Source organism: Schistocerca nitens, chromosome 8, assembly GCF_023898315.1.
Source record: "Schistocerca nitens isolate TAMUIC-IGC-003100 chromosome 8, iqSchNite1.1, whole genome shotgun sequence".
Classification (NCBI taxonomy): domain Eukaryota; kingdom Metazoa; phylum Arthropoda; class Insecta; order Orthoptera; family Acrididae; genus Schistocerca; species Schistocerca nitens.
Genome location: NC_064621.1, coordinates 517,381,047 through 517,404,154, shown reverse-complemented (window position 1 = coordinate 517,404,154; position 23,108 = coordinate 517,381,047). Strand labels below are relative to the sequence as shown.

Sequence of the window (23,108 nt, the reverse complement as noted above, 5' to 3'; positions counted from 1 at the left end):
GCGTGGAGAACGTTATCTGCCACCAAGTGTAGCGCCATCAATGAACTACGGAGGGGGTGGTGTTACGTATGTGAGTGGTATTCGTGGTAACCCCTTTTTGTGCTTAAGGAAATGCTGAACGCTGAAGGATATGAACACATTGTACAGCATCGTGTGCTGCATACAACAGAACAGTACGAAGACGATAATTATTTATATCGGTATGAAAATGCACGCTGTCATAAAACAGTATCTACGAGGCGATGGTTTGTCAATACCATTCCTGAAATGAAATGACCAGCCTTAGTCCCGACCTAAACCCAATGGAACACCACAGGGATGAGTTGAAAGGTAGAATTCGGACCACATCCCGGCGTCCAGCAACACTACCTTCTCCTGTTTCGGCTTTTGAGGAAGAATGAGCTGCCATTCTTCCGCACAAATTCAAACACCTGACTGGAAGTGTCCTCAGCAGAGCTGGATACCTTGTATCAGACAGTGTACGTCTCTGGTTGATGGTCCACACTCACTAAGAATTCTTCCAATGAAGACCGTAACTGCTGAAAATGGAGGTAGAACACAAACTGCGGAAATGTGGTTTTTGAGAAGAGCACCTGGCTACAGACTATCTGATACAATAAGGAATATATCGCACAGGCAAGAAGTAGGCATTAAAAGCATAAATGAACAGATCACGGGGTATTAAAATAAATGGAGAGATCATGTCACAAGAATCAAAACATAACCCTTAAAATAACAATGAAATGCCAAAAAATAGGTAAACCAAGAAAGAGCTATAGAGATCCAACAGAAAAAAACCACAAACAAAAGAGGCACTGAACAAGAGGTCGTAACGGGCAAAGCATTAACACTTGAAGGGAAAGAAGAGGAAGAAATGAAGTATCTCAGTCTGGTTTCTGCTTTACGTAATACGACTTTTACACAGTCTTCACACGTTAAATCGCACAGAACGCATGCTCCATTGATATTTAAAGCGTAGAAAGGTTTAAGTCTCATCGACGGCGGGTTCATTAGAAGGGACCATAGACACGGATCAGGAAAGAAAATCGGACGTCTCCTTTTCAAAAGAAGCAGTCATTGATCCCTATCAAGTCGGACTGAGGGAGAACATAGAAGCAATTCAGAGGCGGGCTGCTAGAGTGATCACCACGCTAGTGTTACGGAAATGCTTCAGGAACTCGGGTGGGAGTCTCTAGAGGAAAGGAGGCGTTCTTTTCGAGAATCACTACTGAGGAAATTTAGAGAACCAGCATTTGAGGCTGTACAATTTTACTGCCGCCAACTTACATTTCGCGGAAAGACCACAAAGATAAGAGAGATTATGGCCCGTACAGAGGCATATAGGCAGTCATTTTTCCCTCGTTCTGTTTGGGAGTGGAACAGGGAGAGAAGATGCTAGTTGTGGTACGAGGTACCCTCCGCCACGCACCATATGGTGGATTGCGGAGTATGTATGTAGATGTAGAACCTTAAGCGATTTATGGAAACCAAGGAAAACCTAAGTCGGAATGGCCGAACGAAGAATGGGGCCCACATCCTCCTGAAAGCAAGTCCAATGTCTTAATACTGTGAACCACGCTCGGTCTCCGATATTTAATAAAGATGACTATACGACTTCTCTATGTACATTATCTGATCAAAAGACAACTGTTAGTAGACACTAATTTGGGGTGTAACCACCTTTCGCCTTTATGACGGCTTTAACTCTGCTGGGAACATTTTAGTGAGGTCTCTGAACGTCTGAAGGAATTTCACCCCATTATTCTTCAAATGCGTAACCAAGAGAAGGTTGTCGTGTTGGACGCTAGGGTTTGGACCCAATTCGACCTTCCAAAACCACTGCCTCACAGTAATTATGGAAGGGTACATTTTCATATTGATACGAACAATTGCCGGCCTTAGTGGCCGTGCGGTTCTGGGCGCTACAGTCTGGAGCCGAGCGACCCCTCCGGTCGCAGGTTCGAATCCTGCCTCGGGCATGGATGTGTGTGATGTCCTTAGGTTAGTTAGGTTTAATTAGTTCTAAGTTCTAGGCGACTGATGACCTCACAAGTTAAGTCGCATAGTGCTCAGAGCCATTTGAACCATTTTTTTGATACGAACAATTATCGTCTCCGATATGTTCCTCTACTTTATACTGTTCACAGTGATGTTCATATCTTTGTGCACTTACATTTTCTTAACCACAAAAAGACAATCGCACTCGAATCACGGAAAACACTTTTATACCGTAATACCACTGACTCCGCTCTTCACTGATGCACTACACATGGTGCCACGAAGATCTCCACGCATTCGCCAAACCTAAACTTTTCTATACGATTTCCAGAGGGTATAGTGTGAGTCATCCACTGTTTAGTGGCGTCGCCCTTCACTGCCTCAAGTTTCGCTTACCACTGACTACAGAAAAGTGTGGCTTATAAGGAGTTGCTAGAGTATTGTAGTCCCATTCAACTTCCTATGCAGACACTGAGGTACCTGGCCTGCTGGTTAACACCTTGGAACCCACGAGTGGTTCTTTCCGCTGATTTTACGCAATTTTTTAGGATCACTGTCCGTCAGTACCTGGTGTCTATCTGGTTTTTGTTTGGATGTGGTTGTTCCTTCACTTTTCTCCTTCACAGTCACATGACCAACAGTCGACCTGGGCAACTTCAGAAGGGTTCAAATGTCCCTCGTGGATTTATTACGTAGGTGACATCCAACGAGAGGTCCACGTCGGATGCCATTGAGCTCTGTTGACCGACCCAATCTGGAGTTACTGCTTCTCTACTGGCAACACAGCTCAGCCCACCTTCTCTTATACTGGCATGTCTGCCTTTGACATCTTGTGGTCAATTCCAGATTACGTACGGTTGTCCGGCTGAGACAGAGTATGCAGTGAACAATAATAGTCTTATAGAACTCCCTTGGTACGAAGGTAAGGGTTTTCGTCCCATCAAAGACGACGCCATTAGAGATAGAGCAAACGCTCGGTTTAAGAAAGAATGTGACCGAAATCGGCCGTGTGCTTCTCAAAGGAACAATTCCGGGATTTGCCTTAAGCGACTTAGACAAACCAGAGAAAATCGAAATCTGGATGATCAAACGGCCGTCTGAATCGCCGTCCTCCCGAATGCGAATGCAGCGTCTTACCAGTACGCCACCTCGCTCGGTAATCCTACACAGAATATACCTGAAGCTACTGCGTGGCGCAGTAACAATTATTCCGCCTCCCCTCTGAATGCGAATTAAGTATTTCGACTTCTGAAAAAGTAAACAGCTACAACAGCTAACAATTTTATGCAATAATCGATTGTTAGCATTCTTCTGACAGCATTTCGGTTTATTTCTTCGGTGAAGCTGGACGTATCTCTTTGCGTTCTGTAAAATGACTCTCTCGATAGAAGAAAGAATTAAAATTATGGAAGCATATGGGAAATCAGGTTCGATTCAGGAAACTCGCGAAATTTTCGGGGTCAAGTATCCGGATAGAGAACTACCAGCAAAGAGAGCAATACAGCGAATGTATAAAAACTGGAGCATCTACGGATCTGTGCAAAATGTGAAACGAAAAAGAATTCCTTGAGTTCGCACACCAGAAGTTTTTGCAGATATTCGCCGACCAATTAGTCACAGCCCAAAGAAGTCTACACGTAAATTGGCCCAATGGCCACAAGTAAGTAGGAGAAGTTGCGAGCGGATATTGGAAAGTCTTAATCTGACGCTACATCGTGTGACTGTTGTATAGCAATTATTGGAGGATGACAGTCGGATACTTGTAGATTACTCCACGTAGCTTTTGCTACACCCTTTCCATTATATCGTGAGTGATGAAGCAGGGTTTCATGTTTCCGGTCACGTGAATTCACTGAACACGAGGTCCCGGGCAACGGAGAACCATAACATTGTATGTCAGCAAACACTCGATGATGAAAAAAATCGGCGCTTGCTGCGGCGTAACAGGGACGCGTATCATTGGACGGATATTTTTTGATACTACCCTCAACACAGTTGCATATAACGGAAGTTTTTATACATTTTGTGTTCAACTCACTGAATATGAAAGACAATACTGCTTCTTCCAGCAGGATGGGGCAACATGGCACACGTCTAATGCAGTGGTCGGTAAACTCATTATTAAAACAAAGCCAAATGTCAATAGTACAACGATTGAAATTTCTTTTGGGAGCCATTCATTTAGGCTTAAACTACGTAGTAGATACAGTGTTGTTCACTAAGCTGGCCTTTGGTAAATACGTCCTTAACCTGCGTTCATCCTTTCTGTATGTACAAACCATTTCGTTCGTTAGTTCTGCTTAATGAAGGCCATTCTCAAGGATAAAAGCTTTAATTTCTGTTAATAAGGAAGCGAAATGGTAAAAATTATCTCACAAGCCTGACTTCGAAAGATATTCCGCTCTCCACTTGAAGGCATTGTCATAAGCAGCAAAAATTGTGCGGGTGGCAGAGAATGCACCTGGTCTGAGTCCCGACGGAGAATGCAATTACACCTACACCCCTGTCCTACGTTCATTCTTCAAAATAGACTCGCCCAGGCCGAAAACCGATTCTGCACATGAAGCACGAATTTTAAATCATACTGTATTGTTCACGCCCGTCGTAGTTTCTGGAAGAGCCTCATTTGAGAAGCCACAGAGCCGCGGCTGGCCGACCACTGGTGGAAGGTATCCCTGATGTCTTCACCGAGGAACGAATTGTCAGGTAACACAGTCATCATGTTCGCCGGATCTGACAACATGCAATTTTTTCATGTGGGGACACTTGAAGAGCAATGTCTATGAAACAAACCCACACACAATACGGAAACTGAAAGACATCAGCCGTGAGGTTGCCGCCATCGATAGCCGAACTTTACGCCGGTTGTATCTGAATACGCTTAGACGTGCACAGCTGTGTATTGATGTTGCCGGCGGAGCTTCAACATCATCTATAAACTTAAATAAATGGTAAGTTCATGGTAAGCTCTTCGTTTCTGTAATTTCACTGCATTTCCTTTATACTTATGCGGGCTACTTTAGTCTACCCCACCCTGTACTTCACGGTCTGAAGACTTAGTCTCCGTTAAGGACGACATGCTGTGTTGTTTATGCTAGGAAGCCTTCAAGCCAGTCACAAAGCTAGTCTTACATTCCTTACATTCGCACTTTGTTCATCAGGTGATAGTGCGGAACTGTATCTAACGTGTACCTGAAGCCAAGAAACATGGCATCGATAAAAAATACGTACGCAAGATTAGTACTCTGTGGCTGCTTTGTGATTCTCCGGACTCTTCAAGTGCGCGACACCTTCCATATTTTGTAGTATTTCCCCGTCAGACAATGTTGTGAACCACACGCTTCCGCGGCGCCGGACGCAGACCTGCAGTGAAGCGTAAAGCCTGCTGCCGCCTCGGACCGTTAGTGCTACGGCAGAGCCTCCTGCCAGCCGAGTCGACGAACTCCGCCGCTCGCTGACCAAGCGCGCCACGCTCGTTTACGCACGCTCTGCACGCACTTTCTCTCGCTGGAGGCCATTAACGTCTCTACTCGAGGTCCTTACACACCGATGTTGGGAACGTCGCTGCATACGTGAAACTGTGTCAGGGTACTGAAGGTTCTAAGAAATCTAATGTTAACATAAACTACCTACAGATGGACGTGTAGGTAGAAACCGATCTCGGGGAAGGTCAGTTTATCTTCCAGAAAAATGCAGAAGCATGCGAGTCAATACTGAACTTCCGACTTATCTTAAAAGATTGGTTGAAGAAAGGAAATCTCAAATGAAGATATAGAAAAGGCTATTGACAATGTTGACCGGAATATATTCTTCAAGATTATCTGTGGTAGCATGCATGGAGCGAAATATTTCGTACAACTTGCACAGGAACCTCAATGCAGCTATAATCGTCAAAGGGCACGGACGGAAAGCAGTATTTCAGGAGGCAGTGAGACAGCGTTGTAGTCTAGTATCTCCAATGTTATTTGAGCTGCACACTGGTGAACCAGTGAAGGACAGTAAGAAAAAAATTTGGAAACGGGATTAATGTTTGGGGAGAAGATACAAAAACTTTGAGGTTTGTGAATGACATTGTAATTCTGTCGGGGACAGTAAAGGACTTGGAAGAGCAGCTTAGAAGATCTTTAAAGGAGATTGTAAGACGCATATCAACTGCAGCAATACAAGGCATTGGAATGTGGTAGCATTAAATCATGCGATTCTCAGGGAATGACATTAGCAAATGTGACTCAAAGTAGTAGATGTGTTTTTCATTTTGTGCAACAAAATAACTGAGAATGGCAGTCAACAGGATATAAAATCTAACTAGAAATAGCACGAAAATGTTTCCTGGAAAATATATTGACCTTTAATATCAATTTTAAGGTTAAGAACTCTCAAAGCATTTGACTGGATTGTAGTTTTATATGGAAGTGAAATGTGGACGATAAACAACTCAGAAAGGGCAGGGAAAAAGGCTTTTGAAATGTGCTGCTATACACATATGCTAAAGATAATATGGATAGAGTAATGACGAGGTATTGAACTGAACCAGAGAAAAAAAACGTGTTTCACGGCACACTTGACTAAAAGAACAGGTACGTCGATAGGACACAATTTAAGGTGTCAATAGGGCACGTCCTGAGATTTCAAGGAACAGAATTTGGCAATGGTAGTGGGTGGGTGGGAATGGAGGGGAGTAAAACAGATTCAAGTGTCTGTTGAATTCAGCAGTTATGAGATGAAGGCACTGGCGTAGTATTAGACAAGCACGGAGAACTGATCCATTCTTTGAACTGAAATAACAACAACAACAACAACAACAACAACAACAACAACCATCCCCCCACGAAAGCGAGGTTAAATATTTGGGCAAATCAACGAGCTGCATGTTATAATAATCGCGTAGAGTAAGAAACACATATACGTTTAACCACTTCGCGTCTCAGTGGTAGATTCAAAACATTTTCTTTATTGAGCTTACAGGAAGACAGTTTTCCGTCATCAGCGAGTCACTGGTATCAGTCTCACGAACAGAACAACCAAAGGGACATATGGCAAAGAAGATAAAACTTTAGACAAGCCAATACAATAACGCACTTGAAATGACGTAAGCGTCTCAGGATGGCCTAACCCTCAATATAATGGTACTGAAAGAAAGCTCGAATGAATATTTACTCCGTAACACCTATCTGGTTCACTAATCTAGACATAATGCTAAAATATCTCAGCCTCCCGCAAAGATCTCAGTAGGGGTGCTTCCGCAAAACATTTTACTTGCATTGTTGCGAAAATAAAATTTTAAAAAATTAAAAAGCTGGAACCACAGTGTAGAGGTTTGTCCACACATATTCTGCAGTTTGCCACAGGACTTATATGATGTGATAACCACTCTTCTACATTGAGCGTTAAATTGTAAAATGTAGCTATTTTAATACCGAATTTCCACATATCGTCATCGTACTATCTTTTACTCTCTATTCAAAGAAAAGCATGATTAACATCATCAAAATCTGCATGTACGAAGGGCGTATTTGCTTCTTCCAATCTAATACTATGGAACGCAGTCTAAGTCTAATAGGCCAGCAAACAATGGTCTATCAGCAAAACGGCCGAGAATTAACTATTTCTTTTGGTGCGACCCATTTATTACAGAGACTTACATGGATAGGCAGATCACGAATGAACAACGCGACATACCCGGTTGTTACTTGTTTATGGTGATTTGTGACAGGTACTGTATGTAACTGACTACCCCGCTACTGTATAACTTCTCTTCATTCACGCATCATTCAGCTTAATTCATGATTGGAGAGACGGCAAAACTGTACTTAATATAAGTTTCCACAAATTACTGAAACCAGTCGCCTTATGTTTTATTCTTCAATTTTTATTTTCCATTAGCGGTTTCGAATCACCTAGCGTTTCATCATCGGATGGTACATATTTACTGCATGTATGCAGCATTGTGGGGTCGCGTAGCTGTTGCAAACTGTATAGACGAAACATGTACGCACTGAATGTCGCGAGGATTCACATTATGAGATCGATTTACTTACATTACTTACAGTTATTAGTATCTGTTGGTTTGGTCTTGGTGCACACACTCCTTTGAAAAATCTAACTTATGTTCTTCAGTGGTTAATTTTACACCACTTCAATTTAGCCACTGGTATCAACTTCTACGTGCTTTACAAATCGTAAATAAACCAAAGAGCACGATTACAGTGATGTTCTAAGAGTTTGTGGTGTACACTGCAAAATATATGTTATTTTTCCAAGACAATGTGTGCACCAAGAACAAACCAAAAGATACTAACAACTGTAAGTAATGCAACTAAATCGATGTCATAATGTGAATAATTCTCACCACATTCAGTGCTCACATGTTTCGTTTATACATACTGCCACAGCTACACGACCCCCACAATGGCGAAAATGCAACAAATATGTACCATCTGATGATGAATCGCTAGGCGATTCGAAACCGGCAATGGAAAATAAAAATTTAAGAATAATACAAAGGCGACTGATTGCAGTAACTTGTGAAAACCTTTTTTCATCACAGTCGCATTGTTGCACATCGATAATAGATTAAACTTTTACGGTACTCAATGGGTTGGGTTGTTTTGGGGGAAGAGACGAAACAGCTAAGTCGTCGGTCACATCGGATTAAGAAAGGATGGGGAAGGAAGTCGGCCGTGCCCTTTCAAAGGAACCTTCCTGGCATTTGCCTGGAGCGATTTAGGGAAATCACGGATAACCTAAATCAGGATGGTCGGACGCGGGATTGAACCGTCGTCCTCCCGAATGCGTGTCCAGTGTACTAACCACTGCGCCACCTCGCTCGGTGGTACTCACTGTCTAGTACCAGTTGACAAGAAATAGGTCTTCCTCAATTCCGCCAAAAAACGATAATGACAATGTGATTTCATGGTATATGCATTAATGTGCGTAATGACGAGGAAAAAATTAAAAATTAAGAGATACTTGAGGAATTCACGAATTACACGTTGTTAGTAGTTTCAACAGCAGCTCTCGCTATCGAGGACACTGGGTAAATTCTTACGTTGCTATGTTACACACAAATGAAAGCACATAGAACACGGCTGCATTATTTTCGAATTACTTAATATTTGATGGCTTAATATCTCATTTTGTTGGGTATGAAATGACTTTGAAAGCTTGAAGCTCCCCCCCCCCCCCCCACACGCACATCCCCCGCCCAATGTGACTCAGTGTGTTGGAAATACTCCCTGGGTATGGAAGGAGTCATTTCCCTTGTTTAACAGTAGGTCGCCGATAACAGGCCATGTGGACTAGTATGAAAATCCTAAAAAAAAAGACGAGAGTATACCATCTTCAAACATACTACACCTGTAGCGTTCAAACTAACTTTTATCCTAGTAACTGACACATGAGATCGTTAGTAGATGGCTTTAAAGAAGTAAGAGTGACTGCTGCTCTGTCCGCACAGCAATATTTAACAGTTTGTAGTATTCAAGTAAGAAAAGGACGACGTTTGGCATCTATACAACACAATATTAAGATGAAGATGCAAGAAATACTAGTAGCAATGATTCCGCACAGCAAATTGGTTTTAAAAGAATAAAGCAGCTGCTGACATACATAAACGTTGACATCAAAAAAGATTAAGCCTGCAAAACACGGAAAATGGGTAAGACAGCAATGAAACAAAGAGAAGCCGTTGAAATGTGTTAAATGAGGTAACTGATATCTGATGGACTGACAAGTAAGGAATTAAGACGTCATGCAATAGGTAACCGAGAAAAATGTGTAATAAAGAATGTGATGAAACGAAGAGAGAGAACAGTTGGGGACGTATTACGGCATATGTCGTTTCTGAAAACGTAGCTGAAGGGATGGTGGAGGGAAAGACTCACAGGGACAAACCTAGATATGAATACATGAGGCTGGTAAATGATGCTGCAGGATGCAGCAGTTATATTCAAATGAAGATAAGAGTAGATAGCAATCAACAAATGAACTGCATAAACCATCGTAAGAGCTTATGACCGAAACAACAACGACAACATCGCTTTTGGTAGGAGCTGGGGCAACATAAAAAACCTAGCAATTATACGGTATATTATCACTCAAAACAGAGGCCGAACCGTATACTGCCCTGATGCGCAAACTGGGTACACTCTTTCAAAATGTGGCGAACTGTAGTTCGTGAGCCGGAAGCACCACAAACGCTGTGTCTCCCTTTCAAGTGAAGTGGTTTACGTGATTCCGCAACAACATCGTTGTACACGCCACCCTAACTTCATTACTCATTATGTAAGGGACAATTAAGAAGCGTGCTGAAAAACCACCCTTTATCTGATTATCACAATACTATCTTGACACTCAAATAATGTGATGATTCATTCATTACGCATCAAACGTCTTTCTGATAAAGACTGGCATGTATGTTTTCAGCTCTTCCACTCTTCTAGTTTACTTGTACTTGTTCTTTATAATTTTATACTGTTATATTTCCGCCAGCATAAGCTCAATTCATGTACCGACCTACAGCTACACATGGTCATCCGTGTCTTCCACGCAGGCTAATAAATAGCACTTTATCCGTAACTCTTTTTATCCCTATTTCGTGTACAGTATATTGTCAACGTATAGGCGTACCTAAAGTTTGCAATGTTCATTTGGTCCATCATCGAAGCATGTCAATATTTTATTCTTTAGTTTAACGAATCTCACGTCGAACACCGCGATGTGTAATATCGAGCACACACGTACCAAGTGCCCCTAAATGCTGTATGTTTGGGTGTACAACAAACTAAAACTCACATTATAGAAATTAATTTGTTGTGGACACAAAGATACAAATGTTATTAAACGTAACGATCTTCTCCATTTCGTTCAAATTTCCGTTATTTTTGCCAGATCACGACCCTACGGTCTGGCTGCACACGGGTCCATAAATTAATGTTCCTGATATACTTCCACATCTGATGAGCCTACACTGGCTTGAAAACTAGTTAATGGTACGATAAATCTTAACCAAAATCAAAAAGCAACTTCTTGTATATCATCCGTACAAAATCCACGAAAACAGCTGAAGTTCTTGCGTCGCTCATATAAACACCAGACATAGAAAACAGTAAGAGTAAACTAGGTTTATAAAGCTACGCCAAAGGCAAGGCAACTGAAATACAGCTCGCTACATTTAAAACGATGTTTTGCATTAATATGACTCATTTGTGACTTTTTAAGCTTTTATGCGGAAAAACAAATTTAGAAACGAGTAGCACGTCCTCTGTTCGCCTGACGAAGATATTTAATGCAGAAGACAACGGAGTCCGAATCGCGGTTATTTTCCGCTAGTGGTGGGCAGCAGAAAGGGAGATAATTACTTGAAAAGGTCATAGCAGCGACTATATTACGAGCTCATTTCAGATAGAAACACACACACACACACACACACACACACACACACACACACACACACACACACACTAACAAAACTTCTGAGGCATTTTATTCAAACATCCAGAAAAGCTGTATCAGGGGCTGTAGGAAATCGAAAAGAAGTATATAACAGTTCAACTTTAGAGCTCAGTAACTGACATGGGGCGGAACAAAGTAGTAATCAATATTTTTTTGTAGTTTAAGCATTTTCTTAGTTAACATGAGACAACAACGTACGTAAAAGCATGTCTCATCACAATTACTTCCTCCGGAATACGCAGCAGGTGTCAAGCCGTGTCCTCAATTTTTAAGACGCACAAATGGCAACATTTATCGAGTCTTTCGTTTCCTCTTGGAGGACGTATTATAAACTGATATATAAACCATTAATGTTCCGCAATATTCATTTTATATCTCGTTATGATCAGCTTTTGGCGTTCTAGGCCATCATTAGACAAGTGAAGACAGCTTCTGTCTCTAATAGATCGTTATTTCCAAAGATACGTGACCACTCTACACTGCAATGCTTGAATTTTATTTGAGTACACAGCACGAAATGTTCCGAAAATGTGTCAGCTGACTACGACATGGTGGCCTGGAATATTTTAATATTAGTGACATCCCCGCCCCAGTGTTTACGTAAATCAGAGGTTTTGGGATTTAAATTCATACTTCTAACAGTACAGTTTAAAGCATTCAATACATCATAACGGATTATTTCTTGTTCTGAAGCATTGCAATAACTGTTTTGATTGACATAAACGTTGAAAAATTTAAGCACAAACTGTCGCGTCCTTCTGTGATACCAGGCTCCTGCTCAGCGAACACGTGAAACTTTGATTGGAAGCTATTAATGCCCCACAGGTAGTACTACTTCTTCATATTATAAAGCTAGACAACAAACATGTTTTGCTTTAGTTATCACACGTGACGGGAACACACAAATATCTGACGATATATATGACGAGTACTACATTTCCGCTGCGTTCAAACGCATATGAATAATTACTTTCGGAACTTCTCTCGCCATTACAGCTGGGGGGGGGGCACCCATTCAGGTCTAACACGCATGGAAAAACAATTCGCTGCGAAGATTAGGATAATCCACTCCAGCCAAAACAGTAAACATCAGTAATCATTGTTACACAGGGGGCCACAATGTGCGAGGCCATGACTGAAGGAAGGTGATTTTTTTGTAACACTAGTGCAGACTGGGTAGCATAATACGCTGCAAAGCAACAGTAACCCAAACAAGTGGGGTCGTATCCGGTCGCCTTAAAGTTTCCCATGATATCGCTGCAACACGCACAGCACGAAAACACTCCGTGTCAGCCAGCAAACAAAAAATGCTGTTCTCCAGCTGCAGACGGATTTGAACGTCACCTTTCTTTATTAGAGGCACTGGGGCGCAACGAAATACATCGGTGGGATTGACATCACCTGTAGTTTATGCTTTTTTCGGATAAACGCCTATGGCCTGGGGGCAATCAACTACCAACTTTAAAAACAATTTTCATGTAATGAATGGTAAACCATATAAATGTTCAAATAATTTTGCGACATCAATTGGTGGCTTACAATTAAAGTTTTTTTACTTTGTGCGTTGTGCTTCGGTTTCGTGCCACAAACCCCTTGCTACAGTTCGAACCAGTGTATACATCATTTTACTGCTATTATAATTTATCGAAGAAGGCACCAACGTTTGTTTAAAAAACCGGACAAGTTCGAGTGAAAGTCGCGTTCTGTGAGTACCGTACAAAATTAATTTAGACAATGTCTGTAGCAGTTCATCTGCAGGTTCTGATGACAGTTTGCGAGTATCAAACACGTGAGACAAATGGCTGCATTTTTTTGACTGCACTGACTTCGAAGCTTCAATTTTTTACACCGCCAAGAGATGGTAGACCTTAGTGTTTGACACAAATTTCAACTCGATAAGTCTAACCTTTTTCTGGGATAATGGAGTAGTAGCGGATGGGCACACGGACGGATAGATAGCCACCAAAGTGATCCTACGTAAGTGTTCCGTTTTTACCGGCTGAGGAACGGAAACCCAAAATATGATCAGTAAATGAGAAACTTTTGGTGCAAGACAACTTGCAAACAATGCACGATCGCTGAACGTCCAAGCACATCTGAATGTTCCGAACTCCGCAGAAGTTGATCTAACCATGCGAAAGACACTTACGTCACTGAGGTTACTACTGGTAACGATTGTTACAGCCGGTATTCACGCCTAAATGTATGTTTACACTGCCATGAAAACTGTATATCGCCGAAGATATAGCCCGACAATCTTGTTAAGCAACATGGTGTTCACACGAATAGCAGCCATAGTACGACATCACCGGCCACTGCTGCCCGGCAATATATTTCCGTGCCAGAAGTTTTTACACGGGGCCACACTGCTGCCACAAAATGAACGACCGGGAGCTGGTGGAACTGAGTTCGGCTCTCCTGCTTTTATAACACACAAAGAACAACGTTGCAAACAACCAAAGAAAACGAAACTGTGTCCTTTTTTTTTAAATACCGGTACACAAAATACACCAGAAAATTTAACTCGTCGTCTAATGCACGCTACATACGTCTTCCAAACTTTTGCCAGAATGTCGAAATACGATTCACAATATCTCGTGCAAAGAACTGATCCAGTAATTGCCTAAAAAGATATAAATACAGAGGAGTCCAGAAAAATGTACACCCTCTTTGATAGTTAATATTTCTGGAACAAAATGACATATCGTTGCAAAGTTGCGCGGTAGCATAGTCCATTGTTTTTTCGACAGATCTTGGCGTGCGTTTTTCAGCAGATGTCAGTGCAGCTATAAATGAAGTAAGACAGTCGTTTACTGACGTGGTAATGGAAGTACGAAAACATGGAGGTACAACGGCAGTGGCGTAATGTGTACGGAACTCGGCCACCAAAACATGCAACAATTCATCTTATTCGGGATAAATTTGAAGCCGATGATACTGTTCAGCACGTTCATGAGGAAAGGTCTCGCCGAAAAAAAAAAAAAAAAAAAAAACAAACAAACTGCTTCTGCCGCTGCTGTGTTCTAACATTTTATTACGTCACTTCAAAAATGTTTGAAGCAGGGTGCACATGAAAGCGAGGTAAGCCCATCAGGCGTACGACGAATTCTGAAGGCTGCAAAGTGGAAAGCATACATTCCACGCTATGAAAGTAGACGACCCGGATCGAAGGATGGAGTACGGCGAGTGGTTTGAAGGCATGCTTAGTGAGGAGGAATGGTTTGCAGGGATAGTTATCTGGTCAGAGATGGCGCGATTTAAACTGAACGGTACTGTAAACTGTTAAAGTTGCATGTACTGGGCTCCTGAAAATCCTCAAGTTCATGTGGACAAACATGTTAATCTACCTGGTGTTAATGTGTGGTGTGATCTGTCATCGCGAGGTTTAATTGGCCCAGTCTTCTTTGAACATACCGTAACTGGTGAGATGCATCTTCATATGTTGGAAAACATATTTTACCGCCATCTGAAAGGTGTTTGGAAGTGAAAGATTTTTCCTACAACAAGATGGCGCTCCGCCTCACTACCACAGAGATGACAGAGCCTACTTGGATGAAAAACTACCTGGACGATGGTTAGGTCGAAGAGAAGCTCTTGAGTACCGACCACGGTCTACAGCCCTTACGACTCTTGGCTTCTACCCATGTGGGACCTTAAAAAATGAAGTTTATCAACAGAAGCCAGCTACACTGAATGAGCTACGAGAAACCAACGAGGCGTCCTGTGCGGCTATCACACCGGCAAGTGACAGCCGTAGTTCGTTCAACAGTTCAGCGGCATCGACGTTGTTTGGCTGCTAATAGAGTTCAAAGTGAACACACAAAATAACCTACGCCCCTCCCCCGGGCAAAAACTGTAACTTTACGTCACTTAGTTCCGTTAATATTGGCTTCTACATTTTTCTGGACCCCTCTATGAGTGTGTACCTACAGCACGTTTGCAGCTACTGGTGATTCGCAGGGAAGTTTAATGTACCTCTTTGAAGTGCGCTATTCGTCAATAAGTCTCTAAGTACTAGAAGCATGCAATGTTTCGGCAGAAGCAATGATGTGTTTCTTTAAGTAAGTTCGAAATAACAATATAATTTTTATTTATATTTTATTTTTGTTCACCACCACACAGCAGTTTGCTCTGTCAATTCCTGCTTTAAGCATGTATTGAGACAGTATTGGACTCGTGGCATCAAATATAATTATGCAAACCATACAGATGAAGAACCACCTGCCCCTCCCTCTTCCAATACAATTTGGAACAATCTGAAGGAGACTGCAGATTTACACATGCTTGTGGAACGTGCTCGGATCGTTTAACAACTGAGTTTGAGTTCGGAAAGCCAGAAAATTACACTGGAGTACCATTAAGTGTAGTTTTTATCTGCAAAAAATAATTGTTGCGTGGTTCTTTAGACAACGGTACTGCGTAATGCGTGACTGCCAAGTAATCGATCATTAGAGTGTTTCTCAACCTGCTGCTTTTTCTTTGCTTAAAAGATTTTCAGATTCGGAAACGAGATTTTGGTTGGACGAAAATCGGCTTTTTATAATTCAAACCGAGATGCAATTTGAAATTGACCTATTACTTTAGTTCTAGAGGCAATGCTGCTCCAGCAACGCTGAAGACTGAAGCAGACCCGATGCAAAGTACGGTGATCGTTTTCAACAGCCCTATTTGAGAAACGATCTCTCTTATTAACAATAAGTAAAATTCCAAGATAAGGCCGTGGTATGGAATATATATTTGTAAAAGTAAAACTATAAAGTAATGAGATACTTCAGGAGTTGGGTTACTATTAATCCAGCATTTTGAAAGTTCCAAAAACATTAATTCAACGTCTTGGTTAAAAGCAGCTATTCTCGAGTAACAGCATTACGGCAAGCGCTATCATATTAACACCGTTAATTAGTGGGGTGCGGGTAGGGAGACAATGACAAGAAATGAATAAAAATTTTTGCCGAGCGCTTCTATGCGCTATAGTCTGGAACCGCGCGACCGCTACGGTCGCAGGTTCGAATCCTGCCTCGGGCATGGATGTGTGTGATGTCCTTAGGTTAGTTAGGTTTCAGTAGTTCTAAGTTCTTGGGGACTGATGAGCTCAGAACGTAAGGCCCATAGTGCTCAGAGCCATTTGAACCATTTTTAATAAAAATTTGTTGTGCCATTTTAAAAGTAAATGAACGAATAAACCAGGTCCTTATACGACATCATTAGGTGTATGACACAGATGAAGGATTTCAGTGAGTTATTAGGCACGGAGGTTTTTTTTTTTTTTTTTTTTTTTTTTTTTTTTTTTTTTTTTTTACGACGAAACTAATAAAACTCAACTTTGCGACATAACATACACACGGAATCTGAGTGAAGTCCGAACTGCATATGAACTCTTGAGTCTGTCAAGCTACGGAAGGGAGCGTTACACATTTATGGTTTAATTTGAATTGCTGGCACATGCAGAGTATAACATTAGTGACAATGAGGCGAACCGTCTGCGAGAATTTCTACACATCAAGTTAGGGTGGCTCTAGGTATTTTGGCACCTAGACTATTACTGTTTTTTTTGCTCATCCCTACTCCCAATACTCATGTATATTCCTCTCGCCGCCCCCCCCCCCCTCCTCCATCCATCCAAAAAGTAAGTAAAACGCTGCTCTATTTGTAATAACATTTTCTTAGTATAACAATTATAATGAACCATCAGTTGGTTTGGTAACCATACTTAAGTACAGCGGCTGCTTTTTCATCAACTTTATTCCGTCTCTATGCCACCAAACACCATTCTGGGAACGAGACGTGAATTTTGTCTTACACAATCTGAAGGTAATTCAAGGTTTTTATAAGGGCTGTATCCCATGCGACATGGCGTGCAGTTGACTGTAATACAGCCTGAAAAAAAAAAAAAGTTTTCTGTTGCATTTGAATCCGTCAGCTTCGGCCCAAGAGTTCAAGGCCCGAACGACTCATTCACCGAAGTATGTTAAAATAATACAATTACTACTTAAGCTTACAGGAACTGAAAGAATTAAAAATGTTGAGTTGAATTTGAAGCAACAAAATCACTTTTAATATGCAAACAACACTTCACAAATCGTTCAAATGGCTCTGAGCACTATGCGACTTAACTTGTGAGGTCATCAGTCGCCTAGAACTTAGAACTAATTAAACCTAACTAACCTAAGAACATCACACACATCCATGCCCGAGGCAGGATTCGAACCTGCTACCGTAGCGGTCGCTCGGCTCCAGACTGTAGCGCCCAGAACCGCACGGCCACTCCGGCCGGCAACACTTCACATACACATGGAATTTGCATGTTTCCTACATTTGTTAGCAATGCCCTAGGTGGTTGACGTCTGCATGGTCATGACAGTAATGCTTTTACATTCAGCTGGACAGGAGGAAAAAATCACTAATAACATCAACGAATTAAAAACACAATTTATGAAGTTTTTTTAGATTTCCACCCCGAATTAAACCCTTCCCCCTCCAGCTTTCGGCACCCTAGAGATTGCGTAGCACGTCTATACAGTGCGTATATTCCTTACTCTATTCCATGTCCACCTATCAAGAAATGAAACATCGATCAGATAGTAAGATAGCCTGACCGTGTTCAGCTGCTCCGCTAATTACCGGTTCGTACCTTTTCTAACACTATCGACACGAACGACACATATCTAGTGACTATACAGATTACGTAAGAACTGCACCGCACGTACATCCGCCAGTGTTACCTTATGTCATTGTCAACAACTCTGATTTACACAGAGTACTTATTTCGCCCACAACGTAGATACTATACCAACCTCTACTTAATAGTAACTATTAGCATTATTTAGTGCAAGGTAAACCTTGAATTACAGACGCATGCGACAAACCATATTAACTAAAATTATATTCTATAACAACCTTCGCATCTTTAAAATATCTTTTACAAATCTGCGAATATGAACTGTACTGTTTTGTTCTGTTATTTAGTGGCTTAGGGCACAGTTGAAATTTTTCCACTGTACAAAACTATCTACACACACACACACACACACACACACACACACACACACACAGCGCGCGCCGATTAGTTCCGCATATTTTTTTCTATTGTTTTCGCGTTAAGACGTTTCTCGCAAACGGCAGTTGCTATACATCAAATTACACTGTAGTCCACACAGAGAAATGTAATGATAACGAAAACCAAAACTGTTTGCAGGCTTCATTGTTTTAGACTGGCTGACAACGTGTTCTGGAACGAAGCGAATGAAGTTTACATTCCCACCATGCTGTTGTTTCTACCCTCGCGAATGACAGAAAGTGCCTTTATCACTTAAAATCACAGTACTTTGTCGGGTAAGAGGCAACTGGCATTTTCGCTCAAACGATATAGCGTCGAATGAAGTCAGCAGTTGTTAATGCTCGTTTTAAGTTCATGAAATGAGTGTTGCTTCATGAGAAGCAACAGTAAAATGTTTCCTAGAACGGTACAGCATTTCGCGGACAAATGAGTTTATACAGGAGCTAAACGGCTACTAGTATCAGAAAGCAAACACTGGGGGTGCGAACGTGCGTCGACAAATCGAGCCACGCCTAACGTTTTGACACACAACGCGCAACCTGTGAAGTAACCGGGAGCAGAAAACAAAGCGCGCTCTAAGTTGCGTGGGAGGGGAGGGGGGACTCGAGCCGGCATCATGCAGCCATGCTGTTCTGTTTGTTACACTATGTTTCAGCTTTGCCCCCTCCCAAAATAACTTGTGCTGGCGCTTGCTTACATCTAAAGATAACTTGGGTGAGCAAGCGTTGTGCTGCTTGCCAAAGTCTCTCAAGCGCTGTTACACGAAAAGGCAATGCTTTCTAAAGATCATTCGACGAGCTAAGACAGTAATAGCAAAGCAATACTGACAAATCTATTTTTATAGTCTTTAGCAATTCTAGTCAAGAGTCCTTAAGTTGCTTTGATCCTGATAAAAGGTAAACGCATAAATTGCTCAACGGGTTCTGAAAGCGTCAAAGAATTAAGAATATCTGCCTAATTGCTGTACGCACGTACTACTATTTGTTACCGTATGGTGACAGATTTCAAAAGATTAATATTTTTGGGTAAAGAAGAAGACTGACTTAAGATTACGAAAGGTTGAATGAGAGGAAAATTCCGCTTAATAAAAAAAGGAAAATACAATTACACTGAGGTATTCCCTATCAAAAATAATAGATTTCGAAATGTCAACAAAACACATGATTTAAATAAGCCATGTACAGTAGCTCACTTATGTCAAAAATTGGAGGAAAATGCACACAAGGTAAAAGAATGTACGAAAACAATATAGTCAATACTTCGATCACATCGCAGATCATTACATTCTTTTCAAAGCCCTCAATGATGGCTTAGAATTATCAAAAACACTGTTCCAAACAATTCTATGGACGTAAATAAACAAACAACGAAGATGAACACAATACTGCATGCTATGTCACTGAAAATATACTCCGTTTACAACCAAAAAACTTTCACGAATCAAAGAAAAACATTTTTCATAATTTTAGTAGTAATTACTATTGCTTTAGCGAACGGCAATTTACGCATATATGAAAACAAAGCGATCGCTGCATACTAAACGTGTATTCTAAGTATCAATATATTACATGATGTAAATGATACTTGCTTGTTTATTCGTTGGCTGAATCCAGCTGGTTTACATACACTTAGCTCGTTCCTGACACATATCATAATTCGTAAGCAAAATTAATTAACCTTGTTGAACGTTACGAGGCTCAGTATAACACCACGGTAACATGTATACTGACTACATCACATAAATACATTATAATACGCCTGCGACGACGATCGGTGATAGAGCGCGTTTTCTTGCATCAGCAGCCGAACTGCTAGAAATTTTCTTCCTTACGTTTCTCACTTCTCTCCTATTAACCACACTTAACACTGCTTACAGTACGATCAATACACACCAAAACAGCACACGATATTTTGAGTAAGTCATCTAGTTACACCACAAATGTGCGTTTTGCCGCGGCGCACCGTACACTCTATCTCACCGTCGCCGGAAGTTTGTAGTGGCAAACATGACAAGTATGTAAAGTATTGGAGGAATCGCGATCACATTGCTAGCATTCTGGCTCGTATTTCTACATATACACTGCATGTACTGTATTAAAACGATATAAACGTATAAATTACTTACCAGAGGGAAAGTTCCACACCTCCTCGGCGAGTTTGCTTGAAATTAGGACGGTATTTGGTCCGTAAATATGAAGAGTAAGTCTGATTTTGGTATGCCAAGAATGGCACAAAGAATCCAGACAACGCACAGGACTACTGCGCAGCCAGTCTGCGCATATGGTGTCACAGGCGGCTTGTTGGAGAATCTGTATTTTGATCCAACGCTTGCTCGCCCTCGCTCCCCACCACTTTGTGACGTAGCATTACGTCAGAGACAAAGGTGAAACGTTTGCTTTACGTATTGGTAGCCACTTCGTTGCACCGACAAGCTGCAGCAGCGCACTGGAAGAAACGCTGTGAAACTTCATAGCGTAACTGTTACCTCCTGAACTCATATTTTAGAAATAGTGCCTATAATAATTCACACACATGACTGAACGAGAATCACACACAATCTGCCTTTCTTTTAAATATCGTCTGATGACTTGTCGCAGTTCGTCAGTTTGTATTTCGTTTCACACCGCATAGCACTTTTACGATGTAACAAAAGTGTTAAAAACCGTTGCCTTATTAGCAGACACATTGTGCGTTTCACTGTAAGTACGAGATTAAACCTAGGACACCAATGGAGGAAGATTTTACATGGAAGGTTTACTATCCCACATTTTATTCATAGGAAGTCTTAATTTGTAGCTTACGCATTAGTTAATTATATTTATTAGATCTCCAATGGTATGTCACATATAAAATTAAGTACAAAATGTCCTGTTTTGTAGCACACTGCAATCTTAAATTTTACGAGGGTTCATCAATATAGAGTTAAGATTATATTCAGCGAAACAAACATTTAAAAAAAAAAGCAATTTGAACCTTCTCATTTCATGTATATGTTTGTCTAAATGCAGTGACTTGAGTAGATCTGAGACTTAACAGAAGAATTACTTCCGCTTCGTACAATATTTTTTATGCAGAAATTCTCTGTCAAATGTGAAGTATTTTCACTACAAAAAAAGGTCCTTAAAAAATAAATGTTCTGTGAGAGTGGCGAAGGAAATCGGCCGTGTCATTTTCAAAGAAAGTAGCCAGGCATTTATCTTAACGGATTTAAGGGCACAATGGAAACCCTAATCTCTGTGTAATCAGAGCACGAAACAAAAATTTCGAGAATCCTGCCACTTATAGCATTAGACGTCTTAATCCCCCCTCTTATGTGTCAGATGAAAATTATTGCCAGGATCCGAATTTCCAGCTTATCATGATCAGTCGCGTAAACCTTATTCTTACTACTACTTTTTTGTACACAAAATTAACTAAAGCACATAATGAAACTCACGAGTTCCCAAAAATTATCTGCAAATTGCATTTGCATTCAAATAAGTAACCTTCATGCACACATCACAGCGTAAAAAAAAAGATAATGAACAGAAGTCACGCAGCACAATGTAATTCAATTCACGTGGTCATTTGCCAATTTGCCATGACATACATAAATATCTCGAGAGTACATGGAGTCCATCAGTGTCCATATTTGTCGTTGCAGAATGTGTGTTGTAGCTTGATTCCCAGTGACTACTGAATTTCGGTCTTCAACATATTCTATCATCAAAATTGTATTTGTTATTTCTTCGCATGTTCCACCTTAATATCGCTCTATGTCCCTCGATGGAACGCAGTAACTCTTAAGGATAAAGCAGTTACAAAATTACCGTATAGCTTCACAGTAGATTCATTCTTTTGTTTTGGAAAGTACATCACATACAGAGGAGTAAGTTACACTGTAGTGATGCATTTTCAGTCTTTTTTTCTGAGAAAGTCTGCCTTATGACATTTTAGAGTCTATACATCGCTTTACCCTTTCCTTGTAAAACGGTGAGTTATAGTACCAGCCAATTCATGTTCGAGGCAGAAACTGCTCACATTCCTCTGAATACTGCGTGGCATTATGTGTTACAATATTATTTACTACGCTGTAACAGCTGGTCTTTATATCTGTTGTTAACGCTTTGTTACTAATGTTATTCCATATATTTTTCCAATGTTTAGGCGCATTCCTTACCTTCATTCTGTTTTTCCTCCAACTCCTTTTTGTTATTTCACGACAAAATACTCTTTAGCTAGTCTTTTCATGTAGCTAATTTTAACCAGGTAAGATCTTAGATGTTTCAACTTTAAATTTATTGAAGATATATTTACTCTTATAAATCTCTTGTTTCTGCTATTTAAAATAATAATACTGTCATACTTTCTGAATGGTCTTGGATATTTGCTCGAGTCTTCTTGAAGACTTCTGTAGCTTTGCGTTGAATGTCTATTAGCCTCTCACAAGAAGAGCTGACAAACTTCTTTTGCGATATTAAATGAAATTCTCAACGATATGGGCAAATATCTTCCAAGGTACAGTGTTTCTAAAGGGATAACACAAATTATACAGATTTCTGTTTCTGTTCTCTTTCGTTAGGCCTCTGCCTTGTTTTGGGCATATCCAAGATTTGCTGCC

General features: G+C 40.9%; 1 protein-coding gene across 1 annotated transcript in view; it reads right to left on the bottom strand.

The window, feature by feature from the left end:
- The window catches only part of LOC126199361 (transcriptional enhancer factor TEF-1), an 835,913-nt gene extending 815,427 nt beyond the window's left edge, over positions 1-20,486 (bottom strand). Inside the window, exon 1 of the mRNA XM_049936232.1 lies at positions 20,097-20,486. The gene's annotated coding sequence lies outside the window, so the exon portion shown is untranslated. The remainder of the gene's footprint in view (positions 1-20,096) is intronic.
- Positions 20,487-23,108: the final 2,622 nt, after the last annotated feature.